Source organism: Equus caballus, chromosome 25, assembly GCF_041296265.1.
Source record: "Equus caballus isolate H_3958 breed thoroughbred chromosome 25, TB-T2T, whole genome shotgun sequence".
Classification (NCBI taxonomy): domain Eukaryota; kingdom Metazoa; phylum Chordata; class Mammalia; order Perissodactyla; family Equidae; genus Equus; species Equus caballus.
The window spans coordinates 20,858,531-20,874,310 of NC_091708.1; the positions used below are offsets into that span (position 1 = coordinate 20,858,531).

At 45.3% G+C, this 15,780-nt stretch overlaps 1 protein-coding gene across 14 annotated transcripts in view; it reads left to right on the forward strand.

Moving 5' to 3' along the window:
- The first annotated feature begins 1,712 nt into the window (after positions 1-1,712).
- The window catches only part of ZNF462 (zinc finger protein 462), a 137,859-nt gene continuing 123,791 nt past the window's right edge, over positions 1,713-15,780 (forward strand). For 8 of the 14 annotated variants that reach the window (XR_002804115.2, XR_002804116.2, XR_011432523.1 and 5 more), the window contains exon 1: positions 3,822-4,889. The gene's annotated coding sequence lies outside the window, so the exon portion shown is untranslated. Of the gene's footprint in view, positions 1,779-3,821; positions 4,890-5,456; positions 5,589-6,274; positions 6,398-7,077; positions 7,714-15,780 lie in introns of those variants that run through there. The other 6 variants (XM_023629838.2, XM_070251226.1, XM_070251227.1 and 3 more) reach the window with 4 other exon arrangements.

A 15,780-nucleotide genomic window follows, 5' to 3' on the forward strand; every position in this document is an offset into this window, starting at 1 on the left:
TTAAAGACTGACTACTTTCCAACAAGAGTAAAAGATCTCAAGAATTCAAAATAAATAACCCATTGAAAATCACGAACAATCTCGAATAGTAAAAAGACTATATTGAGTTGCATGGAAAGCAGTTTCGCAAAGGTAGGAAAACACCAAGTTCAAGGGGTACGTCACAATATGGTCAAATGTTTAAGGATGGAATAATTAAGACTTCTGAAAAAGCCATACTCTCTATTCATCTAGTCTCTGTTTTGCCAAAATCATCAGCTTGAACAGTTTTCCAGCTGGAATTTAGAAAGTGGGGTTATAAACTGGGTTTTTTTTTTTGGTATAGTATTCAGGAAGTAGGAGAACTTTTCCATTTTTATATGATAGAAAATAAATATTGAAACAATGACATTAGAGCATCTATACACTCTTGTTTCAGTTGAAATTCTATCTTTTTAATGTAGCCTCTGGACCAAGTCTTCATTCTTTCCATGATTCCTTCCTGCTGGTGACAGAGACTCCTGTCCCCCCAAAAACTTTTCTCTGAGAGATGTGGGTGGCCTCCTTTCCTAAACCTTTAGAGACCAAAATGATTTATAGACTATCCCTCTCCTGCGGGAGTTGGGCAAGTAGTGGATCATATTTGCATGGGTCACCCTGATAATAGGGCTCCACTGTTTCTTGAACTAAAATCTTAAGATTTATTGTTCTATTAATGCTCATAAAGTCACTCTTTTGATGAGCCATAATTTCCCTTTATGAGGAGTCTGTATGCCAGTCACCCATGATAAGGGAGAAGAAAGTCCAGACTTCCAACATATTCATATTTCCTGGCAGATTAATAAAGTCTTGAAATCCCATATGACTCCAGGGGAAAATGGCATAGGGTACAGTAACAAAAAGCAAATTTCACAGCGTCAACATGTGCCCATGAGACTTCCCTCACAATGTTGGCTGTGTACAAAACCTAAGCTTTTCCATTTTAATTAAACAACTTAGAAATTAACCCTCCTGGTGGAGAAGATAACCCACCAACTAGGCTTGTGTTATCTTTGTGAATATGCTTAGGGAATGAAATAGCAGGAGGTGTGAACTTTCTCCTGCTTATCTTAATGGTCCGCTAATGGCAAAGCATAATTACAGTTACTTAAGTGCCAAGTTCATCAAGATTTTCGCTAAAACCTTCAGCCACAGCGCTTTTCTTGAATGACCCAGCTTTGATTTATCCAATTGCTTTACTATCATTTGAAAGAAAGCTGCCCCCAATAAAAACAAGCGAACAAAAAGCCCACTCCCCCACCATGTGTAAGTTCTTCCAATTCCTTTAGCTGCATAGTTAAGGCACTTGGGACTCCAAAAAGTCGAAAAGATTGTGTAAGGCATCATTAATTGAAATTTTAGCCTTCCCACATTCAAAAAGCACGGCTGTGCAGCAGTTTTGCAGTAATTCGCTTCACGGCTTTGAGAAGTCAATAAGCTTCTAAACCAGAAGATGGTCTTCGAAAGAGTATCCCATATTTGGGATGGAAACTTAGCCATTGTACCTTTCCCCCAGTGCACCCGCATGAGAAGCCCGAAAGCCACCTATCTCCCCATCGGTCTCTGGATCTCCTCGCTGCCTTTGTCCCTTCTAGATGTGGAGGCTTGGAGAGGAGGTTTAGTTTCCAAGGATTGGAGCGTTTGAAGGGCGGGGCCATCTCCAAGTCCATCTCCCCTTTTTGTCCTCTTCTCCTGGGACGGGAGGGAGGAGCCAGGTCCCCCGCAGCCGGTTCGGGAGCTCTCTAGCTCGGTCGCTCGAGGTGAGTGTGAAAGGGCGGCAGCCCGTTTAATTGCAGCGCAGGTTAATTTCTGGAGTTCACCGCAGTCGGTCTGCCAGCCGCTTCCCCGGTCTTTGCCAAGTGGGTTTATGAGGTCTGAGGCGTGTTGGGGCGCGCTCACGTTCTCGCGAAAGGCTCCTCCCCAGGGCTCATTTCCCCACTGCGGGAAGCCCTTTGGTGCCCCAGGAGCCTTGGGTTTCCTCTGACCCCGTCGCTTCTTCCTCCCGCCCCACCGCCTGCTTCCCTGCGCCCCTGCCCCCAGGGAAGGGCGGCCCCCATCTTAGGACTTCCGACCCCAGCCAACCCAGAAGGTACCTTCACGTCGATGAAGATTTTATCACAGCCTCCAAAACCCAGCAGTAATAGGAGCTTTCAATCTTGAAATACGATTGTTATTTTCCCGGTGCAGAGCTTGACAGAAAAAGTCAGCTTTTTATTAAAGACAAAGAGGTAAATTATCAGCCGGGGCACTGAAGGGACGGCGGAGACCTGGCGCGCTTCCTCCCGTTGCCACGAGGAATTTATGGGGGAGCGACGGCCAGCGCTTCAGACACCCCTGGGGTCCCGGGGGGAGGAGCTCGGGGCAGAAGGACTTCCCCAGGTCCCTCCAGGCACCTGGAAAGGGGAGTCCTCCCAGTTCTGCACAAAGCCAGGGTCATTTCAGTCCTGACCAGCCTTACCGTCCTCCTCTCTCCTTTCTTCTTTCTCTTCTTTCTTTGGCTCCCGTTTCCCTTTCGCCTCTGAGCTTTCTCCTCCTTGTTCTCCTCTCCCTACTTTTTCTCTTCTCTCTCCTCGCCTTTCCTCTCCCTCCCCCTCCTTTCTTCTCCACCGCACGCGTAGAGTGTCATTTATTTATTTATTTATCACCCCCGCCATCAACACCCTTTTAGGGCTCCCAAGCTTTTTAGTGCGAGTGGGAGGAGAAAAGGGCAGGAAGTGTTGACTAGAAGGGGGTGAAATCGTGCCTCTGGGTGAGAGATTCTGCCCCGGAATAAACGATGGGGAAAATCTTGGAAAACGAGGATTCAGATCTGTTTATGAAACCCCGCTATCCGATGGGAACCAACTCCGCGCGCGTCTCCTCCTCCCCTTTTATTGTATAGGTTTATGGGTGTATCTTCCCGGATGGTTCTTTGCGGGGGTGGGGAGTGAGTATTAGAGAGGACAATCTTGCCCTGGACCCTCGACACCGCGCCTTCTCACCGGATGCGCGCTCCCCATGCAAAGGAATCCAGCAACATCCCCCAATTCAGACGCGGACAAAAGAAACTTTAATTAAGGTCTCTGCCCCGCGCGCTGCGTGTTTCTCTCTCCCGAGGCTGTTGATGTCCAACTCGAGGATGCGAGAAATAGAAATGGTACACCCTGCCCATGCCCTTGAACTTGAATTGCTCCTGACTTGCTGTATTGATTTTTTTATACTGTAGGCAAACCCGCCCCCCCTCCCCCCCATCAGATTTACGCCTTAGGAGACATTAGACCTGGTAAGAGAGAAGGGTAAAACCTACTCTTTTGCAAAAAAAAAAAAAAAAAAAGTTCAGAACGATTTGGGGAAAATTACACTAAATAAAAATTCAAGGTGTGAAAGCTTCATCTTGGCTCTCTTGTCTTCAACACCATGACACCTTATCATTAGGAGCGCTGATTGTTACTTTCCGAGCCTTTAGATGATCAGCCAGAAAGTGCAAACAACGCGGGGCCGGAGGGTGTAAAGTTATTTAAGTAGTCTTTTTTTTTTTTCTTTTGGTGCGCCGTCAAAACATTTCACAAGTTAGGAAAAGAAAGTGGTGGTTCCGAGGCTCGGAATGACGGGTTCTTAACCTCCCCCATCCCCCCTTGCCATATCAGAAAAGAAATAAAATGCACAATGACCCTTTATTTCGGGGGAGAAGACTTCAAAATACGTGCCAGTAATGGACAATTTGAGCTTTTCACTGGAGATACTCACACCGCAAGCTGGAAAGGGATTAAAAAGCCCCACGTGGTTGATCTGGGTTTAGACTTGCAACCTCTAGTTCCCCATGTATGTTCTTTGCAAAGATTGGCCTCTAGATGGATGCGTGTGAGGGACTCTCTGGGGCCGGGGCTCGGCGCCTCGGGCAGGGCTGATGGTGGGAGCGCTATGAGCGGCGGGGCAGGGTCCTCACGGGGGGCTTCCTCTACCGGCCAGGGCGGCCGGGCGCCTCCGGGACGCGAGCGCGCACGCCTCAGCCCGGCCGCCGCGCTCCTCGTACCGCCTTCTCCGCAGGTCTTTATTCATCTCATCTCCCTCTTCCCCTTCTCCTCCTCCTTTGCCTCCTTCTCCTCCTCTTCCTCCTCCTCCTCCACCACCACCACCTCCTCCTCCGCCGCTGCCACCTCCTCCTCTTGCATCTCACTGGCCTGGCTCTGTGTTGCTCTGAGTGACAAAGACAATGTCCCAGCCTTAACTTTGCAACCACCTTGCCTCCTTCTGGGGTTCGGCGGGGGGGAGGGGGGACAGCAGCCGCAGCCTCAGCATCTCCTCCAGCTTCTCCTTCTGCTCTTCTCCAGCTCTTGGATAATTCTTCCCCCTTTAGCCCCCCAGCCCTCTCCTCATTTCTTTCTGTCTTTCTTTTTTCTTCCTCTCTCCTGCACGTTGTTGTTGTTATTAGAAAGGCTTCGCGCACCCCCTGGTGCTCTGGCGTTTTGTGTGGCAGGAGAAGATTGTCTTCCTTCTCTCTTTCTGTCTTGCTTTCTCTCCCTCTGGTTGCTCATTATTCAGAGAGAGACACAGAGGGAGGGAGAGAGAGAGAGCGCGCGAGGGAGAGGGAGGAGAGGAGAGAGAAGAGGAGAGAGAGAGGGGAGAGAGAGAGTGAGAGGGAGAGGGAGGGAGGGAGAGAGAGGGAGAGAGACGGATATCTCAGGTCATCTGCAGCTGCAGCGAGTCTGAGGAGCCGAGGAAGGCAGGGAAGATGGCGATCCTCCATTGCTGAGACCCGGCAGAAGCACATGAGACTCCCAAACAACTTCCACAACAATAACCCGAGCAGGAAGAGGAGAAAGAGAAAGAGGATAAGGAGGCGGTGGGGCTGGAGAACCCGAAACACCTCCCGGCGCCGGGACGCTTCTTCTGTAAGTTACTGCAATTAACCACCACCTCGGGGTGGTCTGAGTGCTCCGGGGAGGAGAGCGCGGGGTGGTGGAGGCACAAACGCGCTCATTCATTCGGCCAAGGAGGGTTGGCGGAGCGGGGAGGAGAGGAAGTCCCCTGCATGGACTGGCTGTTGGAAGAGGAGAAGAAGCAAGAGAGAAGAGGAGGAGGAGGGGGAGGAGGGAGAACAGGAGGGGGAGGAGGAAGAGGAGGAGGAGAAGCGAGGGAGGAAGAGGAGGAGGAGGAAGAGGAGGAAGAGGGGGAGGAGGAGAAGGAGAAGGTGGTGGTGGTGGCAGTGGAGGTGGCTGTGCTTTTCCTGCTGGCTGCTCCTTCTGCTGGGGGGAGCGGAGCGCTGTGGCTTAATTAATTTCGTGTAGTTCTGTGGAGAGAAGAGAAAATGAAAGATGAGTGAGAAGAGAGCTGGAGGCTTAGGATGGATGCTCCGAGTGTGGGGACAGGAGTAGGGACAGACAGGGGGCGGAGGGCGGGAGGCGAGGAGACCTGAGCCGAGAGCCAGAGGGAGCGAGCGAGGGGCAGAGGAGGGAGCGCTCCGAGCCGCCCCGACCTGAGCGGGTTGACCTCTTTCTTTCTCTGTCCCTCTCCTTCCTTTCCCCCCCTCTGTCTGCCTGTCCCCCGCCCGATGGCAAAGCCTTGCGGACTGGCACCCCCCTCTTCCTCAGGTATTTGGCTCTCTCTCTCTCTCTCTCTCTCTCTCTCTCTCTCTCCCCGAAGTTGGGATGCGGGGTCGGGATGTGTTGGGGGGTGGCTGCTGCTGCTGCTGCTGCTGCTGAGGGAGGCGAGGAGCGAGGGGCACGGCCCGGGTGGGGGTGGCAGGTTCAGGAGCAGCTGAGGAGCTGTCTCCAGGCTGGGGGGTTCAGAAGCGTCTGGTGGAGGAGGACAACGGTTTCTGGAGAGGAGAAGCCATTACACACGCTTGGCTCTCCTCTAAGGAGGGGAGAAAAGAAGGCAGGGGCCTGGGGGTCGCCTCACTCCTGGTGCAGTTCCCAGGGGTCTGCCCTCCTTCCAGGCACGAGGGGAAGCCGCAGCCGCCCCCCATTGGAGCAGCCCCTCTCTTTCCCTTTCTTTATCTCCCTGTCCTCCATTTGCAAGCTGTCTGCCTTGGTTCCAGTCCAGACTCCAAAACACAAAGCTCCTTCTCACGTTCATTCTCCAGGCTTTTCACCATTCCTGAAGGAACCCTCATTTTCTTTTCATTGTAGCTTCTAACCTACAGAGAGGGAGGGAGGCTGCCTGGAGTTCCTTTTATATTCCTCCCCTACCAAAAAAAAAAAAAAAGTTTCATTTTTAAGCACGCGCCTGGGATGGGAAAAGACCAACCAGTTGGGGCTTTCTCCCAGGGCTCCCGGGGCTGTGTCTGAGTGTCTGTGTTGGCTGTTTGGTTTGCTCTGGTTTCGTTTCTGGAGGTGGCTTGGAGGTTTTTTGGAGGAAGTGTCTACCTAGTTTGGTTGAGAGCTGAGAAGTGAGTCAGGTAAGCCGTGTCATGTTGTAACTCCACCAGAAAATGGAGGAGAGCGGGGTTTCCAGGAGACAAAGCTGAGATGAGAAGTGTTTATAAAATTATGGATGTCTCCATTTTGAAGCTCAGTTGGTGATGGCTGGAGGAGGCTTGCCTGCTCACTCCTTCTCCCTTTCCAGGGGGGAATGTGGTGGTGGTTCCTCACTGTCTATTCATTATGCAAGGAAATGAGGGGCTTTGAAAGGCTGCTGAGATTTTTCTCCCATCAAAGGAGTGCTTTCACAAGTTATTGAGGCGTTTGTTTCCATTTTAAAGTCAACTTTGGGAATTTTTTTTCTCTTTTTGAGTGGACCTGAAGGGTTTTGACCTCCTTCAGGAAAGGCAAGGCAAAACCTTAAAACATTTTCCACTGAGGTCTTCACAGAACTTTAAGCTGCTCCAGGGCTCCTGAAACTCACCAGGAAATGTTATTTCCTCATTGTGAAGATGGTGGTGGCCCTAAGCTGAGATTTTGGAGTTCTGGGGCTTGGTTATCATCATGTTTTGATGTATTGTCAGACTTTATTGTCTGGTATGGGTTGGTTTCTGCAAAAAAAAAAAAAAAAAAAAAGGAAAAGAAAAAACCCAACAACAAATCCTGTAAGATCTCAGAGGAACTCTAAGACTGGCTAACACCAGTTTCTCCAGAGTCTATGTTTCTCTTCAGGTTGTTCCATTTGTGTATTAGGCCTTCTGTTGTTTCCTTTGTTTCCCCCTTCCCTTCCAGTCTGCTGTTTTTTTCTGTGTTCTCAAGTACTGTGAGTCTTCAGAGATATCAGATGTCTTCTTAACAATGTCAGTATGGAACCAAATTTTTAAAATATTATGTCACTTGGGAAAACCTTATGTCCAGGTGTCTTCACCTTTTTAATTGGGAGGAATCTGTTAGTCTTAGAGGAAGACATTTTGTGAGGGTGATTTGAAGAAAGGACCCAGTCTTACCCCAGTCCACGCATTGATTGGAGTTCCTCACACGTTAGTTCTCGAGACTGTATGTAATTGATCCAAGGAAAGAGCTAAGTCCTGAAATGCTTGATGAATTTAGAAAAGCCAACCATGAAGATGTTGCTTTTCCATTAGGTAAGGTAGCCATCTTGAGGATGAGGGAAGATGTTGGAAGAATTGTAGATGGACTATTAAGGATAGGAAAGGAGGGCTCCACGGTGGAATGAAAACTTGGAGGAGATTCAGACCAATTAATACATTGTAAGAAGGTTGATTGGACCTTGTTTTCAACTAAGGAAAAATATAGAAAGGTACCAGCTTCAAGAGAAATAAGGAACACATTGGTGAGCGACTTATACCAGCTTTTTTCTTGCTTTGTTTTCTCATTATGTGTCAGATTTTTTGTGTGTAAAGTTCCTTCTGTCTCCAGTATTTTTGTGCATACTGAAATGGTTTTAGATTCCAGATGTAATTATATTCTATTGAGTAGCTGGTAGCAGTGTCATACAGCACAATGCTGTATATGACAACATCACATTTTTCAAACCAAACTGTTGTGTCATTAATTGAGGGTTATTGTTCCTCTGAGGAGTGTGAAAGGAGAGGAGAAACACATGGTTCTTTAGCTGATAATTGTCCCTGGTCAATGAAGTAAAACCCTGTTTTTTGCAGACGAAGATGTATGGTTTTCAAGATTTTCAGTTGATGTGTATGCTCATTTAAAAATACTTCTCTTCAAATCTCTACTGCTTTATTAAAAACCTGGGCCTCTCCAAGAGCTCTCTTAAAAATCTTACTTGGAATCATCCCTTTTATTATTCATTTTTAAATATTATGTTTTGATACCATTACTTTGGCGCATAAGTGGAATGTTATCAGTGTTATATTTAAATTTGCTAATGCGTATGTGGATGCTACGTGTTGAGACTCAGAAGTTCAGATGCAATGGAATAAAAAGAGTTGTTTGGGAAAGTAATTACCATATAATTTTGCATCTAATTAACTATATATGTTTATATAAAAATAAATACATTATACCTTGATCTTGAAGCAAACTTCCATGATGCCTTTTTTGTTGTTATTGATCCCAGGACAACTGGTTAATTACTTATTTCAGTGGGGGGAGAGAAATCGGACAAACTGGTTGCCAGCCCAGTGGTTTGACTCACCACGTTTTTGACTTTGCATCCAAATGTTTTGGTGTCTTTATAGACAGTCTTACAGTTGAGCTTTTCTGCAGGGAAGAAATTAGGTATTTAAGAGGCATTTTAGAGTTTGAAAATATGGTCTAACTGGTTACCTGAGAGACATGTCCATCTCTGATGTCCTTGGTCATCATGCGAAGCACCATAATATTAAAGCCATGGTTTCTGCCTTTTTCTGGACATACACATTCAACATAGGACAAGTATTTTGGATAAACCACTATGAGAGAAGTAAAGTGTCAAATTGAACGTTCTCTTTTGATGTCAAAGCTCAGAGATCCTTTTTGTGTTTGAAGCATCAAGTTGACGAAGCTCGTTATGCAAATTTTTGCCATAGCTCCAATATATCACACAGAGAAATCATTCTGGAGAAATATTTGTGAGCTATGATGCACACTGCCATAAAAAAGATTCTTGTTGGGTCTTCGCATTCCGTAGTATCTCATTAGACTTATGTCCATGTAATTCATTGACCGCATTTCCTGAGGACTTGTTTTTTTCCCCCACTCTTTGGAGTTGGAGACAATTTTTAGACCAAAAAAAAAAAGTGTGTGTGTGTGTGTATATATATATATATATATATGTATATATATATATATATATATATATATGTATAGTGGTCAGTTTTCCTAAAATAAAAGAATGGTAAAGTTGCCTTGGGAAAGATTTCTGTTTTCTGTGTGATGGAGTTTAATAGGTTCTAGTCTATCTTGAATTCTTTCCTGGTGTTGAGATTTCTTAGTGAAGGTAACGTTACTTATCTTCTTTGTGGTATGTGCCTTTATCAGACTTAGAGTTCATGTCTCAGGAGACAGAGCATTGACAAAGCTGCATTGAATGTTTCAAGCTGATGACTGGAGAACAGAGATGCTATTTCACAATGCCACACTCACAAGTTAGGAAATATGTATATAATGAACTCAGCTTGCAAAGGGTCTGACATGAGTATATGATGGGATGATTGGTATATGGAAACGAAGGAAATTCAAAAGAAGTGGGAAAATATTTCTAAGGTATATTGATAAAACCCAGTGAACTGGAAGATAATCAGTCTCTGTAAGTGGGTGGGTGTGTGTATGTGTGTGCAAGCAAGTATCTTGTGAGGCTCACATACTTATGAAGTTGGTGGCTTCGAGAGAAACATTAGCTGGGTGTTGGTGACCTATTAATCGATCATGAGAAAACAGAGGGGAGAGCAGATAATGCTAGAAGAAAATTCCTCTTCTTGTGTGATATGCCAAGACATCTGGCAGATGTTATGTTGGGCCCTAAGGAATGGACAGTTTAATTTTAGCCCTAGCAAGGAAATGGGAAGTTCTAAGCTCTTTTAATAGCACAAGTCTTAGTTTGGGGAAGGTTGCTTAAAAAAATAAGAAAAGAAAAGAAAAGATGCATTTATTGTAATATGAAAGAACTCCAGGGAGCACCAAGATTAAGCTGAGGTTTTGGGGTGATGGACAAAAATACTATTTCCCAAGTAGAAATTAACATAACCATCATTTAAAAGTTGGCTAACGGGGACGTCATAAATGATGAATATTAAGTACTTAATATTCACTAATCAGAACTTCTAATTGAGAAGCTGGTTGTTTCTATGCCTTAGAGACATTGTCTATTTCAAATCTCCCCCTCCCCCTACATTTTACTGAAGAGGAAACTGGCACAGAGACGTGAAGTGACTTGAACAAGGTCAGAAAGTTCAGTTGTAACAAAGCCAGGCCTAGAACTCAGGTCGGCTGACTCCCAACCCAGTGCCCTTTCGACTACCCCACTGCCTAGGATTGTAGCGGTTTGTGAACTGCCAGTTCTCCTCCGCAGGGTGGGAGCTCTCTGTGAAACTCTGTGATCAGACACTAGCGGGACAGGAGTATTGATTTTTGTTAGTTGAATTTGACATATATTGGGGGGCATGATTTCTTTCATAGAAGTGATACGCTCCAGAGGCCAGTTTTATTTGTGTGACTTTCACTCAAGTTTTGGCTGCTGGGTTTGTGGCTGTGCTTTTCTTTTACTTGTCCTGTTCTCCTCAAGTTCTGTCATCCAGGACTTGGGAGTCCTTTTCAAATGCCCTTCTTTGGAAGTTTGTCTGGGTCTATTACAACTTGCAAAAGTACCCACAATTGGACTCTGAGGATCTGTTTTGCAACGTGGTGCAGATTTAAATTGGCTTCTTTCAGAGATGCCATTTTGTAATAGCGATGAATGGCCAAGACAGTGAAATCCAGTCTAAAACAATTACTGGTGATTTTCCAGTTGTTCTGGATTCATCCAAAAATGTGCCCTCCATGTAACTTCTTGGAGGCCAGTTCTCTCTTGCAGACCAATGGCTGGCTATCTCCCATTCCCCAACATACACATGTTATCCTTAAAATGACTTTGACAACACAGGCCACATTTAACCATGAGAGAGAGATGAGACAGTGCATTAGGAAGGGTGAAATGGGTTTCCATTTCTGACTCCTCTTGGACAAGTGAAAGTAATTTTGTAAAGAAGAAGAGTGATGTTTGGAAGTTTCCACATTTTCTAAGCTTCTTCCAAACGAAAGCATAAATTCTAAATCCAGGAGGCTGTCTAGAGAAGGTAGGGCTGGATGTGGACTTCTGGCAGAAATACAGTTAACGCTATAAACAGTTGAACCTCAGTGTGGCACTCCTCCAAATGAGTTGACTGTCGAAAATAAAATGTTCCAGAAGAACTGGGAGAACAGGAAAGAAGTTAAAACAGCATGGTTTGCATGCCAGTACTGAAGGAAGAAAAAAAAAACTTTGGGGGGCGGTGCATCGGAGAGAAGATAATCCTAAATTGAACTGTCTCCTGGATTTCAAAGACCTAGCAGGAGAAGTTTCCGAGTGAGGGAAAAAGGATTTTTATGAATTTAGTTGTATGTGCAGTTTACAAGGAAGCTCTTTTGAATCTTCTGTCCCCTTGAACTTTGTATCTGCAGAGCTGCACTCACTGATAACTAGAGCGTCAATTGGAAGCGCTTCAGATTTACGTTTTCTGCTTGGAAATAGTATCATAAAATTTATCTACTTTCTAAGGGCTCGTGCGCTTATCAGTGGAAGCATACATAAGATTTTTAGTCTTTGGATGGGTGGCCCCAACACAAAGTTGGGTTTTTCAGGGCTTAGAAAGACAAGAGGTAGCGTGGTGTCCGAGAGGGACCAGTACGGTCACCTGTAGATGCGTTGTCTTTTAATTCTGGTGAGCAATTACTTGGTGTCTTCAAAGCATTCTTGCCTAATTCCTAGCTGGAGACATTTTTTCTTGAGTTATTCTTGGAGAGAGGGTTTCTTTGTGTGCCAGGTCATGAGTATTTCGGTATTGATTTCCTTGCTTTCATGTGTTTGCTTGTTCAGTTCACTGCATGTGGCTTCTGGATATTAATAAAATACTTCTGCTGTGCCTGGCCACATCTTGCCCCCAACGTCATTGAAAGAGCACAGCCCGCTCTTGGGGGTGAAGGGAAGGTTGGTAGGTACATATTTGTCCAAAAAATAAATCCTGGAAGACAAAGACTGCTTAATTCAGAAAGTTACTTGCCAGGCTTTCGAGTAGACTTTTTCACAAAGATCAGGCAAGGAAAGATGGGGAAGGGTCTCCTAGGAACCAATGGATCCTGATTCAAATGTTGTAGGATCGCTTAATAGGAAATTAAGCGTTTGTCCAAGATGAGTAAGCAAAGACTTACCTTTGGATTCAGATTGGTTTGAGCACAAAAGGAGCTGGAGGCCCAGGCGAGACAACTGTGTCAGAAGTAATTAAGCCCAGGATTTGTGGAGAGGCTTATCTGCCACAGAGCCCAGCTGGGGAAGGCCAAACTCGCTCCCTAAGCCCTTGTCTGGCCAGTTGAACCAGAACACAAGCTAAGGCCTTCAAATTTCGGAATTCTTCTCTTCCCTGTTCAGATTTAAGAAGGTCAAGTCGTTATTCTTCAGTTTTGCTCATGTCAGCTGAGTGTTTCTTTCTTGAGCTGGGAAATGCCAGAGGCAGGGGGGTTAGGAGCCTGATTTCCTCTGAGGGAACAGTCTCCCTTTTGACACTACAAATATGCCTCTAACATTGTCCTTATTACTCAGAAAATAATTGTGCAGTGGCACAATGTGGGATCCTTGAGAGATGTTTGCTGCACAAAGGTTCCGGTACTCACCTGCAGATTAAGAAATGGGTTTCTAAACCGGCTCATTTCTATTGCTAATGAAAAGTTTTGGAAGGCACCTGTGAATTCGAGCTCCAGCTGCTCTCATGGTAGGAGAAGTTAGGCCTTGAAAGGATGCACGGATTAGCCCGTCAGAAAAGCAAACAGGAGCATCAGCACAAGTAGAAAATAGACAGGGTTGTTAAGCTAACAGAAAAGTAGGCTGAAGCATTGCCATAATTATGTAGTAGAAATTTGCTGGGGAGGAGAGACTGCTGGGATGGGAGAAGGAAAGGAAGGAGAAGTGAGGCAGGGGGATGATTGACAGGTCAAAATAGAAGAGGTCTGTTCATTGGGAAGAGTCTCCAGGAAGAAGAAAGGCATTGCTTTTGAGAAAACAATAAGCAAGTGGAAAAAGACCTTGTAATTTGGTACCTATTGCATGTGAAATATGAAGACCAGTGCTCAGACCCACATTCTTTGGTCAGCCCTTCTTGTGAAAAATGGAACTGGGCTTGGAAGACAATTTCTGTGACTTCAGGGTTACAGACACAGCCCTTCAATAAAGGGCAGGTGGAAACTTGAAGGAACTGGTTAAGTAGGCCTTGGTGGCGATTTTCCTGGAAAATGAAGTAGAGAATAGAGCACAGTAGAGAATAGCTGCATTATTAATGGGCAGAAAATGTGATAGTCCTCTCTAAAGCTCTCCATAGAGCTCCTCTCCCTACGCAGTGGGTGTGAGAAGAAACGAAGAACAAAGGCATGCTGATTTCAGAAGGGAAAGGAGTGGACCATGATAACTACCGGGTGTCCATTCGGGGATGAAGCCATTGCTTGAGCTGGGCATCACAGGCTGATCTTTCAGTCCAATCCTGGCATTTTAAAATCCAAAAGAAGGCCATTGTGGTCCAGAATGTTTAGCCGTTCTAATCCTTAATTCCATCATCCCTCTGTGTTGTGACCAATTAGTCAGCAGTTGAGCATCAGTCACTCAACCCAGATTGGACCTGATCTAGGAGTCTTTCATGTGCGGTGAAATTTGAATGCTGGGTTATAGACCGAAGATGGCCAAAGTAGATCCCAGCTAAAGAATATGTAAAGATTTCGGTAATAAGTGTGTATCACTCAGAAACTTTTCTCTTCAATGGTTTCTAGCTTAAATTGTCTTCTCTGAAGACTGTTAATAATAGTGACCACTGGGCAGGGGATCTGTCTGGAAGAGACCATTTTCATTTGATGGTCAGAGTTCAGCTGCAAGCACTTCTCCCCCTTCTGCTGCCAATACTGTCCTTTCTGATATTGGGTAAGCCTACTGTCTATAAGCAGAATAAATATGATTGCTTCATTCGAAAATCCTGCCAACTCCTCTACAGAGTGGGACTATCACATAGTCCTTCAGCAGAATGCTCTTTCCCCTCCTGGGGTGACTCATAGTTAATATGAATGCGAGGTAACGTTTGTTTAACATTTCATATGAACCAGGGACTGTTCATATGGTAGAGAAAACTGAAGTTTGGGGAGGTAGAGTAGTTTACCCAAAGTTGTGGAGTTACGACGTGGGAGAGCCAGGATTCGCACACAGGGGGACCACCTCCTGGCTCTGGACTGGTGGGAACTGGCCTTGATTATTACTTAATATGTTAATAGCTTATGTTCCCCATGGTTTCTCTCTTTCAGTTGCTTCTGCCAGGATTGTATCCTGGTGTTCTGGAAGGAAATCTGAGCATAATGGAAAATTAATTGTAATCTATTAGTTGATATGAGGGATAGAACTTATTGTAATAGCTTGACTAGTGTGTTTAACTAGAATACCCTCTTTTTGTTCTTCTGAGTTATAGAGGAGATGGTGGGAAAAAAAGACGAGACCATGTGTGAGAGACGTAGAGAATAAATATTTTTAAATTGTACCTGTATCCAGCTCAGTAGTGTAAAGTAGTTGTCCACGTGGATATTTTAAAAGAGCACCTACCTATGTTGGCAGAAAGATAAGCTCTATGACTTTTTTAAATTAGAGATGGTATCTTCCTTTTTTCCTTCTTGGGGCCACTTTTGAAAGTCTCAGTGTCCTATATTGGCTCTGGTTACTGTAAGCACAAGAAATGTTTTCAAAAGCCACACACACATTTTTGAAAATTAGTTCCACCGTCTAATGGCCATTTTTGGAAAATAGTGCAGATATTCTTCAGAACATGGGTGCCAGTGTCCCCACGTCCTTTACTGATCACCGTGTCCTCTGTTTAGATCACGGAGACGTGATGAATGTTGTGGTTTTATTTGCCCCTCCGTGAAACATCACAGTACAGTAAGAAGGCTGCTGTTCATGGATGACCACAAATGTCCTTAATAGAGTAATAAGCTGTACTGAGGGAGATGGAGCAGATCCAAATGTCCCTAAGATCTCCGGGACAGTAGCTTTGCCGTCAGACAGGTGGTCGGACATTAAATGCTGAGCAGACTCTAACTTTGAAGCAACTAGTGGTGGTTTTGTAAAATCTTAACCCTGCTGTGGATCTGTTCAGGTGATCTCCTGTCCCCAGACAGACTCACACCCAAAACCTTTGTAGGAAGCCTGTGTCCTGTTTGCAAAATGTACTAGAAGAGGCCAGCAAGTCACCCATTTTTACCTGTCGTCTGTATGATTGTCTACCAAAATTATTAAGACCGTTGTTTTCTTAGTAAAGGCCTTTGATGGGAAAAAGGCTCAGAGAAAATAACTACGTAGTCGAAGAGAGTAAAATTGAACTATACCAAAGCATGCACTTCTCCAGGGGGAATTTCTGTTTAAGAGTAATAGGGCAGTGCTCAGCCTTAGGTAGCGTAAACTGTGACCCTAATCACTAGTGCTCAGCCATCAAAGATGCTCCCTCAGACCAGCCTGTCTCAAAGACCGGTCCAAAGAAAATCCAGGCTGCTCTCAGGAGATTTGTAGAAAGTGAAGGTGAATCGGGTCAATGTATCTTTGTGGGTGCAGTGACATCCAAGTGGGAACTGGACATTGAATTTGAGAACACACTCAACATGAGAGGCGAGGCAGGAGAGGGAGCCTTGGAGTGTGACCAAGGAGGGG